At 40.1% G+C, this 13,559-nt stretch overlaps 1 protein-coding gene across 6 annotated transcripts in view; it reads right to left on the bottom strand.

Moving 5' to 3' along the window:
- Positions 1 to 13,559, bottom strand: part of tenm3 (teneurin transmembrane protein 3) — a 358,662-nt gene that overhangs the window by 111,670 nt on the left and 233,433 nt on the right. The gene's annotated exons all lie outside the window — the stretch shown is intronic.

Here is a 13,559-nt window from a genome sequence, read left to right on the forward strand (position 1 = left end):
ACTACAAGCTATTATTCAAGACCTTGAGTAGCCCTGAATTTTCATTATTTCAAAAAAAGAAGAAAAAAACTGTCCTTAATCAAGCACTTGAGTCCAAGTAGTTTTGGGAGTTGGTTTTTAATAAAGTTTACTTACTTAATTCAATTCAATTCAATTCAATTTTATTTATATAGCGCCAAATCACAACAAAAGTCGCCTCAAGGCGCTTCATAGATACAGAGAAAAACCCAACAATCATATGACCCCCTATGAGCAGGCACTTTGGCGACAGTGGGAAGGAAAAACTCCCTTTTAACAGGAAGAAACCTCCGGCAGAACCAGGCTCAGGGAGGGGCGGCCATCTGCTGCGACCGGTTGGGGTGAGAGAAGGAAGACAGGATAAAGACATGCTGTGGAAGAGAGACAGAGGTTAATAACAGATATGATTCAATGCAGAGAGGTCTATTAATACATAGTGAGTGAGAAAGGTGACTGGAAAGGAAAAACTCAATGCATCATGGGAATCCCCCGGCAGCCTACATCTATTGCAGCATAACTAAGGGAGGATTCAGGGTCACCTGGTCCAGCCCTAACTATATGCTTTAGAAAAAAGGAAAGTTTTAAGCCTAATCTTAAAAGTAGAGATAGTGTCTGTTTCCCGAATCCAAACTGGAAGCTGGTTCCACAGAAGAGGGGCCTGAAAACTGAAGGCTCTCCCTCCCATTCTACTTTTAAATACTCTAGGAACAACAAGTAGGCCTGCAGAGCGAGAGCGGAGCGCTCTAATAGGGTGATATGGTACTACAAGGTCATTAAGATAAGATGGGGCCTGATTATTTAAGACCTTGTATGTGAGGAGCAGGATTTTGAATTCAATTCTGGATTTAACAGGAAGCCAATGAAGGGAAGCCAAAACAGGAGAAATATGCTCTCTCTTTCTAGTCCCTGTCAGGACTCTTGCTGCAGCATTTTGGATCAGCTGAAGGCTTTTCAGTGAGTTTTTTGGACATCCTGATAATAATGAATTACAGTAGTCCAGCCTGGAAGTAATAAATGCATGAACTAGTTTTTCAGCGTCACTCTGAGACAGGATATTTCTAATTTTAGAGATGTTGCGCAAATGGAAGAAAGCAGTCTTACATATTTGTTTAATATGTGCGTTGAAGGACATATCCTGGTCAAAAATGACTCCAAGGTTCCTCACCGCGTTACTGGAGGCCAAGGTAATGCCATCCAGAGTAAGAATCTGATTAGATACCATATTTCTAAGATTTTCAGGGCCGAGTACAATAACCTCAGTTTTATCTGAATTAAGAAGCAGAAAGTTAGCGGCCATCCAGGTCTTTATGTCTTTAAGACATTCCTGCAGTTTAACTAATTGGTGTGTGTTATCTGGCTTCATGGACAGATAGAGCTGGGTGTCATCTGCATAGCAGTGAAAATGTATGCTATGTCTTCTAATGATACTGCCTAAGGGAAGCATGTATAATGTAAACAGAATTGGTCCTAGCACTGAACCCTGTGGAACTCCATAATTAACCTCAGTGTGTGAAGAGGACTCTCCATTTACATGCACGAATTGGAGTCTATTAGATAGATATGATACAAACCACTGCAGCGCAGTACTTGTAATACCTACAGCATGTTCTAATCGCTCTAATAGGATATTATGATCAACAGTATCGAACGCTGCACTGAGGTCTAGCAGGACAAGCACAGAGATGAGTCCACTGTCAGAGGCCATAAGAAGATCATTTGTAACCTTCACTAAAGCTGTTTCTGTGCTGTGCTGAGCTCTGAAACCTGACTGAAACTCTTCAAATAAACCATTCCTCTGCAGATGATCTGTTAGCTGTTTGACAACTACTCTTTCAAGGATTTTTGATATGAAAGGAAGGTTGGAGATTGGCCTATAATTAGCTAAGACTGCTGGGTCTAGAGATGGCTTTTTGAGTAAAGGTTTAACTACAGCCAGCTTGAAGGCCTGTGGTACATAGCCGATTATTAGAGATAGGTTGATCATATTTAAGATCGAAGAATTAATTAATGGCAGGACTTCTTTGAGCAGTTTTGTAGGAATGGGGTCTAAAAGACACGTTGATGGTTTGGAGGAAGTAATTATTGAAGTTAACTCAGAAAGATCAATTGGAGAAAAAGAGTCTAACTTAATATCAATGGTACTAAGAGTAGCTGTAGATAATATTACATCTGTGGGATGATTACTGGTAATTTTTTCTCTAATGATAAAAATTTTATTTGTGAAGAAGTTCATGAAGTCATTACTAGTTAACGTTAAAGGGATGGTTGGCTCAAAAGAGCTCTGACTTAAAGCCCCACCTTGTTAAACTTAGCTGACCACATTTTTTTGGAATGCTGAGCTCAATTTCACAAGCCACAGCCGGGCCTGATCAATACCAGAAATGTTGAATCAATAAATTTCTTACATATAACCTGAATGACAAAGAGGAGTAAGCTGTAAGATCACAGAAAGCAACAATTTATAGAAACTAAAGAACAGAGAACAAAGTCACTGTCAGTCTGGAACTTCAACAGATCCTGGTGAGAGTCATTATCCACAAATGAAGGTAAACTTGGAAGAGTAGTGAACCTTTCTTTTAGTAGCCAGTCTCTTAAAATTATTCCAAGCGCAATAAAAAAAGAGAGTGGGGCAGTGAAAACCACTGCTGACAAAAAACAACACAAATGCTCGTCTCACATGAGCCAAAGATTGATCCCCCGAATATTTAGAAACATATACTACAGACTGGTGTGAATAAAGTTAAACTCCTGGCAAAGAAACACGGCATATCATAAAAAGAACATCATGCCAACAGTCAAACATGGCAGTGGTAGCTTTAGAGTCATGGCTTTGCTGCCTCAGGACCTGGATGACGTGGAACCATGAACTCTGCTCTCTACCACAAAATTCTTAAGAACAATGTTTGTGTCCTGAAGCTCAAGTTCACTTGGTTTAGATATGAATGACTCAAAGAAACTGAAATGATGGTTTTGGAGTGACCTAATCAAAGTCCTACCAGATCAGACTGACATGCTTTGATATGACCTTAAACATATATATTATTCATAGTCAAAAAACTCCAGTGTGGCTCAATAATTATTCTTCCAAACTCATTGCCAAACACATGATTGCAGTTCTAAGCACAACTGATAATTAGGTTCAGGTGGTATATATGTTTTTACATACTGCCAGGCAGCTTTTTCCCCTTAATAAGTGAAAACATGATTTAAAAAATGCATTTTGTATTTACTTAGTTTATCTTAGGTCTTTGTCTAAGTTGTTTGATGATCTGAAACATTAAAGTGGAACAAATATCCAAAAGAAATGAAGAAATCTGATTTTTTTTTTTAGGACAGACCAATTGTTGAATATGAACTTAAGGATTTGGGTTTCTGAATAAAGACATATTATTGGAACTTCACAAAAAACATGGAAAGTGAAGTAAATAGCAGAATAAAGCGTGTGCATGTGTGCAGCACAAATCGATTACAGCAGAAAGAGACAGACACGGATAATCAAGTGTGAAATGATTGTAAGCGGTGCTCTTAGCTGAAAGTAGCCCGCTGTCAGCCCTAACTAATCTTGTAACAATATCACTTCATATGCACTATTTTCAACCTGTTTTACATTAAGACACTTAACAATCATCTGGTCTTGATTACAATGGAACTGACACAAAGAGGATTAGAACCATGTTGATGCTTGTTTAACAAAAATGTAGTCAAGTGTAAATGTTGTATCTGCTATAACAACACATTTCTACTCACAATATCTACTCACACACATCGCCATGGTGACATAATATTTTTAATTTACGTGCATTTCGTCATTTAACTTTGGTTTCATTCTGTGCCTCATGTGTGTCTGGTACAGGACCACCTCACGGAGTTATTTCAGAAGAAAACAACAATGTAACCATGCCAGTAAATAACTTTGTAACACAGTAAACTGGCAAAAAGAAACTTTAACATATAATATGTATCTTGAAAAAGTGTTCATGTTCACCAAGCATAAATTAGGATTTACTTTAGCTTTAAACTAAGAATCACATTTATTAGAAAATGGTAACACTTGGTTCGACACCTGTCTTGTGTGTCATTAACATAAGCCCCCTGCACAAAGCAGGACCCAGTTGTGTCCTCATCAGTGGGGGGAATACCTCAATGCTTCAAAGTGGTGTGTGCATGTGTTTGTCAAAGACAGCATGACGACCTCTAAATGCAAACCAACCAATGCGAACCACTAGGTGTCCATAATACAGCCCTCACTTATTCTGCACCTACAGTTTTGATCACTGTCACCCACATTATCGACTGCAGTTACAAACTACAATCATGAATTTGGTCTAAAATGAAATAATATGTAACAATAATATGTCATGTTAACAATTGCTTAGTAATAATGATTGGTTGAATTTCCTTATTGAACAAACTTCCTTAAATAAAAGAAATTCTGTCCCTTAAACACAGCATATTATTATTATTATTGAGTTGATTTAAGTATACAGTTGGCTTTATTGCTCCTGGTTTTATTGCAACGAGATGACACAAGGTCAATGTTTTTCATTATTAAGTCTTCTAGTCTGTGATGCAGCATCACACTGCTGCTTAGAGTCCCTGCAGGCAGCACCTGATCATTCTTGGAGCTCCAGCATGAGTTAATTGAGTTTTTTATTCTTTTGGACACGATTGGGAATTCTTGTGTCCTACCACAATGGATTTATGGTGCACTGCTCCCTCTACAGTCCCTTGTCTGGATGCCATGCCTCCCCCTCCTGGCTTGGGTGATGTGATTTGTTGCAGGGCATGGATGCGTAAGGCCTTTCTCTGCTTGCCCACATGTTGCAAACCTCAGGTCATCCCTGTGACCGTGATGCCCAGTCCTTGTGCCTGGCTCTCTGGGGCAAGGTGGGCACCTCTTGCTCTGTCTTGGGGTGGTGGGGATGTCGACCTGTGCTGTTGAGGGTTTGCCCTGTTTGTCAGAACCGATGTCCTCCACAGGCTTCAGGTCTCTATGCTGTCCGCAGGCTTGAGTGATGCTAGCTGTCCTGCTTCTTGGATGCTTCTACAATCTAGGTGGGAGCAACATGTGCTGTCTGGCCTCTGCTGAGCCTGAAGAAGAACGCTGAACACTGATGGAGATGTTCCTGCATGTTTCTGGCTCAGCACATTACCCCACTAATATCAACTATCAACGTTCAGTGTTGATTGTGGCAGTGTGCGGTTTCTGAGCTCACAGGTTCATTCTGTGTTTCGATCGTTGTTACTTGAATGTTTTATCTGTGGGATTTATTGTGTTACATTTTGCCCTCTTTGATACACAACATAACAGACCAGAAAAAAGAGGACTGGCAAAGATCACATACACATGTGTATGTTGGTCATCCTTGTCATGAGGGCCACAAAAATAAAGAAGAAAGAAAATAAAAAAGAATATGCCATTGTTTAAAATTTCACAAAATGATCAAGACAAATAGTTGATATTTTATTTTGGAGTGTTAATCTAATCTGAAATGACATCGTGACCTAACAAAAATCTGGGAGGCACAAATGTTTAATTCTCTTTTTATTGTCTTCAGAGAAACTGAAAGTCGTTTTTGAATATGTTTTTCCTAAATATCTGTATTTTCTCTCGTCTCAGCTGAGGCCACCATTTCAAAGTCGTCCACTTAATGGGTTTGTGCAATGTGCAGCACAGTGGGGAACTGTATTCATTTGATGCCTATAGACTGGAGCAAGCAATGAACTGCTGTCTTTCATCACTATGTACTTGTTACAATCTTTCATCTGGATTATTCATTTTTTTAAGAAGTCAAGCCTCCAGATGACAAATATAGTACAGAAACACAGCACACTGCTATAGTCTTTGAGCAGTTCTGATCCTGGAATTTCTGCTTTAAAAACACCGTTGCTTATGTGCACCTGTCATGCTCACAGTATGGCACAGGTACTCAAAGCAGCCATTAGTTACCATGGCAATCCAGTTTACTGCAGCGTGGTTCAAACAGCACAGGTTAAGTCCATCCTTAGCTCACTAATTTCAGAATTCCTCATTGTACGTTCTTCTTCAGAGTGACTGTCATCACGATGAAAGAGACAGAAAGACTTTTTACATCTGTTTATTTGCAGTGACGAGCTTCTTTTAACTGGGTCTTACCGTAAATACTGACACACACGAATCTGTAGGAATCAAAGGGGAAAACAGATTTGTAGGCAGCGCCAGTCTTAGGATGGCGTTTATCATTCATCAGCTGTTATGGGGGATAGTTTCACCTTTCACGATGTTAGCATTAATGGACCTACCCAAACCTATTCTCAGAGCAAATGTTTTAGTGACTCCATTGGTTGGAAAGGATATAGCATACTGTGTGCATATGTGACAGTCTAGGCTAACAATGTGAGATGTTGGTCTGTTTGATTAAGCTCAGTCGTCTTTGCAGATCAATTATTTGAAAAGACATGTTAACAGGAAAGAGGAAGAACTAGAACACTTGGCTCATTCCATTATGACCACAGTCTTTCTGTATTGCAGCTTCTGCCTTCTTGGCAGGGATGGAGCTAAAGGACCAAGAGCAATCCCCCATGTGGTAATGTGGTAATACCCTGCTACCACAGGTAGATTTGGTCTGTGAAGTTTGCCATGGCAACTACAGATTATCAGTCATTATCATGCAGAGACCTGCAGTAAAGTTTTATTAGCTGGTTTATGTGTCACAAAACCTTTAACTGTACTTTGTGTGCTTTAATTGATTTTAGCTTATTTTTGTTTAATGATGCATTTTTCATTGTTTAGTCCACAGACACAAACAAGTATTTAAATTTGTGTTTAGTGGCTTATTTCTTTGCTGACAGTGAATCTTATACCACTGCAAAGTCTGTTTATTTCCCCTTAAACATCCCCAACATCTGTAATTAGAAATTTAGTTTGAATAATGAAAATGACCCTGATGTCTGGATTTTGTGTGCGCAGACATGATTCGGCTTCGATGGCAGATTAGTGTCTGTGTGTTTGAGGCATCAATGTGAAAGATAGGAAATGTGTCTCCCTCCCATCATTATGCATGATTACAAATAAGAGAAAGGGTACTAACTATGTTCTAGTTTTTAAACAAAAAATCATAATTTATATGTGATTTTGCAAAAAGTTAATTATGCTTAATACTAGTCAGCATATAATCAGGTGAAAGTTGTGTAACAACAAAAGATAATAATGACTCTAATAACAGGTCAACATGTCATTAAGATTCCATATGGAGTGGCCTGTTTGTGTAAAGATGGAGGCTGTGTGTGTGTGTGTGTGTGTGTGTGTGTGTGTGTGTGAGTGTGTGTGTGAGTGCGTGTGTGTGTGAGTGCGTGTGTGTGTGTGTGTGTGTGTGTGTGTGAGTGCGTGTGTGTGTGAGTGCGTGTGTGTGTGTGTGTGTGTGTGTGTGTGAGTGTGTGTGTGAGTGCGTGTGTGTGTGAGTGCGTGTGTGAGTGCGTGTGTGTGTGAGTGTGTGTGTGAGTGCGTGTGTGTGTGAGTGCGTGTGTGAGTGCGTGTGTGTGTGAGTGCGTGTGTGTGTGTGTGTGTGTGTGTGTGTGTGAGTGCGTGTGTGTGTGTGTGTGTGAGTGCGTGTGTGTGTGTGAGTGCGTGTGTGTGTGTGTGTGTGTGTGTGTGTGTGTGTGTGTGTGTGTGAGTGCGTGTGTGTGTGTGTGTGTGTGTGTGTGTGTGTGTGTGTGTGTGAGTGTGTGTGTGTGTGTGTGAGTGCGTGTGTGTGTGTGTGTGTGTGTGTGTGTGTGTGTGTGTGTGTGTGAGTGCGTGTGTGTGTGTGTGTGTGTGTGTGTGTGTGTGTGTGTGAGTGCGTGTGTGTGTGTGTGTGTGTGTGTGTGTGTAGACACTGACATGATACTAAGGAATGAAACATGAAGGAAATTGTATCCATGTATGATTTAAATGCACATGTAATGCAGTTACTGATAAATGATGTTAAAGTAAAACATAGAAAAGAAGAAAATGTTTGAAATCGTGCTGCGATCACAGAGAGAGAGAACGACAGGCTGTGGCTGAACATTGATTAACTGTCAGCAGCAGTGACTGGATGCCACGATGCATGATGTCACCTCAGGAGTGCATCGTCAGACCTGGATGTCCTCCTAACAAGATCAGCACTAGAGTTCAGCATTAATTAGTGTAAGGGATGAATGTAATAAGTGTAACTAAGTGGTTGTGTTATTATTATTAGTAGTATTATTTGATTTGGCTTTTGCTTTGCCCCTGGTATTTTCTGATAAGATATCCTGCATTTAAGAGCTTGTGGTCGTTCCCTCATCTGAAACGGTGAAGGTAAAAACCTGCGTGTTATTATAAGATCACTCAAAGGGTTCTTACAGGTCACTCTAGCCTTAAAAATAAATCGATTGTTGGGGCTGAATTTCCCAGGACACCAAACTCAGCTAGTTACCAAGTGCATAGAGTTAGAGTAGAGCTGTGACTGAGAGGAGTGCCGGAGCAGAGGGCCATCCTGGCAAGCATGCATTCAGAGGGAGCACATCAACATCTGTATGACTGAGCAGCGGTTAGCTGGGCGAGTCACCACCCCACCTCCTTTACAAACAGACAGCCAATCGCAGACCGTCCTTTATTGGGGTGCCTGGTCGAAATTCCACACTAGACAGCACCAGGCCCTGACATGATTCATGCCTACTGTCTAAAGAAGATAACTGGACTCCATGTGCACCTGGCAACACAAATGAACCAGCTGCTAATGGATGGCACATACCCAGAAAGGCCGGACAGACCTGATCCCGAAGGATTCCCAGTAGGGAGTGCAGTGAGTTCTGTTGTTAGATGGAGTTCGTTGTGTTACAGCCCATCTGTGGGCCACTCTTGCTCATGTTATTTTTTGGTCCATGAAGCAGTGAGTAGAGTGAAGTTCTAGCATACAAAGAGCTGAAGTGTCCACTGCAGTCACTGTCTGTGCTTTACATGCTTTATTTATTTATTTTTACTTTGAAGTTTTGTATGTGATTCTCCCGTTCCTGGTGAACTCTGCTGTAACTACACTGTTCCAAAAAATAGTAATGTCACAGCATCTTACTGTATATTTTACAGTTTTGTCTTTCTAGAATATCATTACATTTACATAAGTAGACTGTGACTTTACATGTCAAAGGTAAAATAGCATCACTGTAAATATAGTAAAACACAATTTACTTGTTTTTTAAATATATTTTTTGTACATGTGCATATTTAGATTGTAAAGATACATTCAGAAATGTATCATAATCTCACAAATATTTGTCTGTTATGTGAGAGAATGATCTGTTAAATTCAAATGTAATACTATGGAAAAATATATAAAATGATCGAAAATTAATGAGAATAATCAATAATTAAAGGAGCATTTGAATTGTAAGTTTGCTGAAAAGTTCATGTCATCCAGGTCTGATTCAATAATTCAGAGGTAACAAGTGAAAATATAATTAATAGGAATAAAAACATAAAACATTGCACGGCCACGCTGTGCTAATTATATATTTTAAAAAATAAATGTAGAGGACCTTTTTCAGGGTCGCGGGGGGATAGGCTCCAGCGCCCCCCGCGACCCTGAAAAAGGATAAGCGGAAGCGAATGGATGGATGGATGTAGAGGTAGGAATTGCAATTAATATGAATCTCAAAGTATTCCCAACATTCCTGAACAGAAAGAGGCCTCTGCACCTGGGGTGAGGGTGTGGCCATGAAAACAATGTGACATGCCATTGGATGTTGGGACACATAATAACATGACGCTAAGCATCGGCCAATGAATGTGAACTAACAACCACAAGGTCGCGGGTATGGCTGCGCTGTAGGAAAATCCTAATATGAAGGTATTTTACTGCATTTTACAGTTTTGTTCTGTTCTTCTAGAATATCATTAAAGTTACATAAATAGACTGATTTCACATTTCAAATGTAAATTAACGTTAAATCACTGTAATGTAATAAAACATAATTGTCATGATTGTTAAATGTCTGTACATATGCATATTTAGATACAGATTCACAAATGTATCAGGATCTCACAAATATCTGTCTGTTATTTGAAAGATTGAACTGTTGAATTCAAATGTAATGCTATGGAAAAGTATATAACATGATCCCTATAAGCTTGTGTTACATCACATAAGTATTATAATCATTGCTGTTTAGGCCGTTTGTGGCTCAAGAGTTGGCACTTCGCCTTGTGATCAAAAGGTTGCCGGTTCGAGCCCCGGCTCGGACGCTCTCAGCATTGTGTCCGTGGTTAATAACACCTACTGGTGATGGCCAGAGGGGCCGATGGTGTGATATGGCAGCCTCGCCTCTGTCGGTCTGTCCCAGGGCATGCAATCCATTATTATTTACGTTAACTGTATATTTCTGTACATTTACGTATTATGATTCATATTGCCACATTCAGTGACCTTGTTTCCAGGTAATTTCATTGTTTGATCACATTAAAATGTTCCTAATTTAATGTCTAAAAGCACTTGGAAAAGGCAGAATCCCATGTCAAATTAGCACAACAAACTGTATTGTCATTGCTGGAAATAACCGTATTTTTATGAGGAAGTTATTTTCTGATATTTTACGGTAGTATTTTGGCGCCCCAGCTGCTGGAATATTACCGTTTTTTTAAGATGTTTTTTTAACAGTGTATAACTGCTATTCAACTCAACATTCGGCAAGTGGAATACGTCATCTTCTTCTCCTGCAGTCAGGATCGTGTGAACAACACGAGAGGCTAACTTCATGCCAGTTGTAGGAGTTGCCATCAAGGGTGGGATTTATCAAAAATATGCTCCGTTCCCCCTGCTGTTCTTCTTAGGCCAGATCACTAACAGGACTGGCTGCAGATGGGGTGATGGAGCAGCTGTAGCTCAGGAGGTAGAGCAGGTCATCTACCAATCATAAGGTTTGATGGTTTGATCCTGGCTGCTCCAGTCAGCATGCCAAATATCCTTGGGCACAATACCAAAGTTGCTCTCCGGTGCTTTCGACTTGAGTATGAACATGTGTGAAAGCTAGACAGAAGAAATGAAAACTGCCTCTATGAGCGGGTAAATGAGGCATGTTGCACTGTGAGTGCTCCTGGAGAGTCCTTTGAAGGTAGCTCGTCTCATGTGTTACGTTCAGCTTTGCATCCTGTGTTGTGTTAATTAGTCCCACACCGTGAAAAAAAAATACTAAATACCAAAATAATGCCAGAAAATAACAGAAAATAACTTTCCCATGAAAACACGGTTATTTTCAGCAATGACAATACAGTTTGTTGCCCTAATTTTACATGGGATTCTGCCTTTTTCAAGTGCTGTTAATCATTAAATTAGGAACATTTTAATGTGATTAAACAATGAAATTACCTATAAACAAGGTCAGTGAATGTGGCAATATGAATAATAATACTTAAAGGTACAGAAATATACAGTTAACAGTTGGTTTAAATAATAATGGATTGAATTCATAAAGCACTTTATGAGACCCTCAAAGCGCTTTATAATTCGCCTCTGGCCATCACCTGTAGGTGGAAGGTGAAGTGTCTTGCCCAAGGACACAACGACCGAGAGTGTCCGAGCCGGGGCTCGAACCGGCAACCTTTTGATTACAAAGTGAACTGCCAACTCTTGAGCCACAATCGCTCTAAATATCAATAATTATTATTATTATTTAATGTAAAAAAAGTTTATATGAATCATTTTATATAGTTTTCCATAGCATTACATTTGAATTTAACAGTTCAATCTTTCAAATAACGGACAGATATTTGACAAATTAAGTCACATTTGTGAATTATTTTACCAATCTAAATATGCTCATGTACAGACAGATACATTTAAAAAACAAGGAAATTATGTTTTATTACATTTACAGTGATTTTACATTAATTTACATTTGAAATGTAAAATCAGTCTGTTTATGTGAATTTAATGATGTTCTAGAAGAACAGTACAAAACTGTAAAATACACAGTGAAATACTTTTATATTACAGTTTTTTACAGTGCAGTTGTGTTCCTTCCTTGTGTATGTAAGCCCTTTGTATCGTTCCCTCCAGTGTTGCGTTCTCCCTCCACACTGTGTGTCCCCCAGCCTGCCTGTTTAGTTTATTTCGTATTAGTAGTTAGTGCCGGTTTTCCAGGTGTTCAACAATAAAGCCATTTCTTTGAGTTTACCTGTTGCCTGCTGGAGGCTGTATTTTGGTCCTCCGTTCCTGCCAGACACACACAGCCCATGACACTGTATGCCATAAGTGAACAACACATTGAATCACAGATTTACACAACTGTGATGGTTTGCTTAGGGGGGGTATTAAAGGGCTTAATGAGTAGACTTTTAGCTCTGGGGTGCCAGCCAGGTTTCTCTCCTGGGATATGACATTGACTAAATTAAATTAATTACATTAAATAATTACAATACAAACCACATAATGCAGGATGTTTGCCTGGACCACAGCAGTCAGTTCGACCTGCTTCCTTTCTGATGTTTCCCATCCTTTGAGTCCTGTGAGCAGAACTCTAACTGGCTGGCTCCAGGCAGGGTGTGGGTGGCTGTAGCTCAGGAGGTAGAGCAGGTCAACCGGGCCTCAAACCGGGCCTCAAACCGGGCCTCAAACCAGGCCTCAAACCAGGCCTCAAACGGCCTCTGAGCTTTTCACAGACTGTCTCTTGTATTTCTCCTGGTCTCCGACAGCCTTCCAACATTATCCAGCTCTCCTTTCTCTCTCATATCCTCTATCAACACACAAGCCTTATTCCAGGCTCAAGAGCTTTCTCCTGAACTCTGTCCACTCTCAGCCTTATCGCGAGCTCTCTTCTCTCTCCTGACCTTTGCCAGCCTTTATTGCAGGTGTCTGCCTATATTCTGTGCCTTTGGTAATGCTGCATTAGTGTGGTTTATACTCTATAGAGACGCTGTCCCTTTCCTGTCATGGTAAGATTGCTCTTATTCTTTTTTCCCCATCACTGCTGAGATTCTGTTCTGCTATAGTGGGTCATCAGAGTCTAATTGCCAAATAGCTTTACTTTCATTGCTCTAGTCCAATCATTGTCCTGCTTACCTTCTCCAAGCTAATCAGCCTCCTTCTGCTACGAGTGGCATTGAGTTTTTACCCAGGCAGTAACGGGAACACTAAACAGTCAAAGCACATGTGGACGTCACTGCTTCAGGTTCATTCTTTGTCCATACACGTGGATGAATGCTTGGTCTTCACATGCACACACATGCACATGCCTATAAACATACAGCCAGATACAGGCACAAAGCTAAAACACTTGGAGCATCTCTTTCTCATCAGTGCATCACTTTCTTTTTCACTATTTTTAAGAAGTGCAAATTGGACAAAGGAAGAGGAAACGATGGAGGGAGCAGACACATTTGTTTTGTGAGTACAGGGTCAAAGCTAACGTTGCACCCATAAATTTTGTATGTATGCATGTGGAAGGCAAGGCAACAATGGCTCTTTATATGGCTGCTAAAAAAAATGTTACTCCCTACTGAAGAAAACAGAGACTTTCTAAATAAAATCAGCGAGAGGGAGAAGTACAGACTGGTCCAGGATTCAAGA

This window comes from Aulonocara sp. 'chitande type north' Nkhata Bay, linkage group LG6, assembly GCF_057382095.1.
Source record: "Aulonocara sp. 'chitande type north' Nkhata Bay isolate Kocher_YH1m ecotype deep benthic linkage group LG6, A_spYH_male_GT1.1, whole genome shotgun sequence".
Classification (NCBI taxonomy): domain Eukaryota; kingdom Metazoa; phylum Chordata; class Actinopteri; order Cichliformes; family Cichlidae; genus Aulonocara; species Aulonocara sp. 'chitande type north' Nkhata Bay.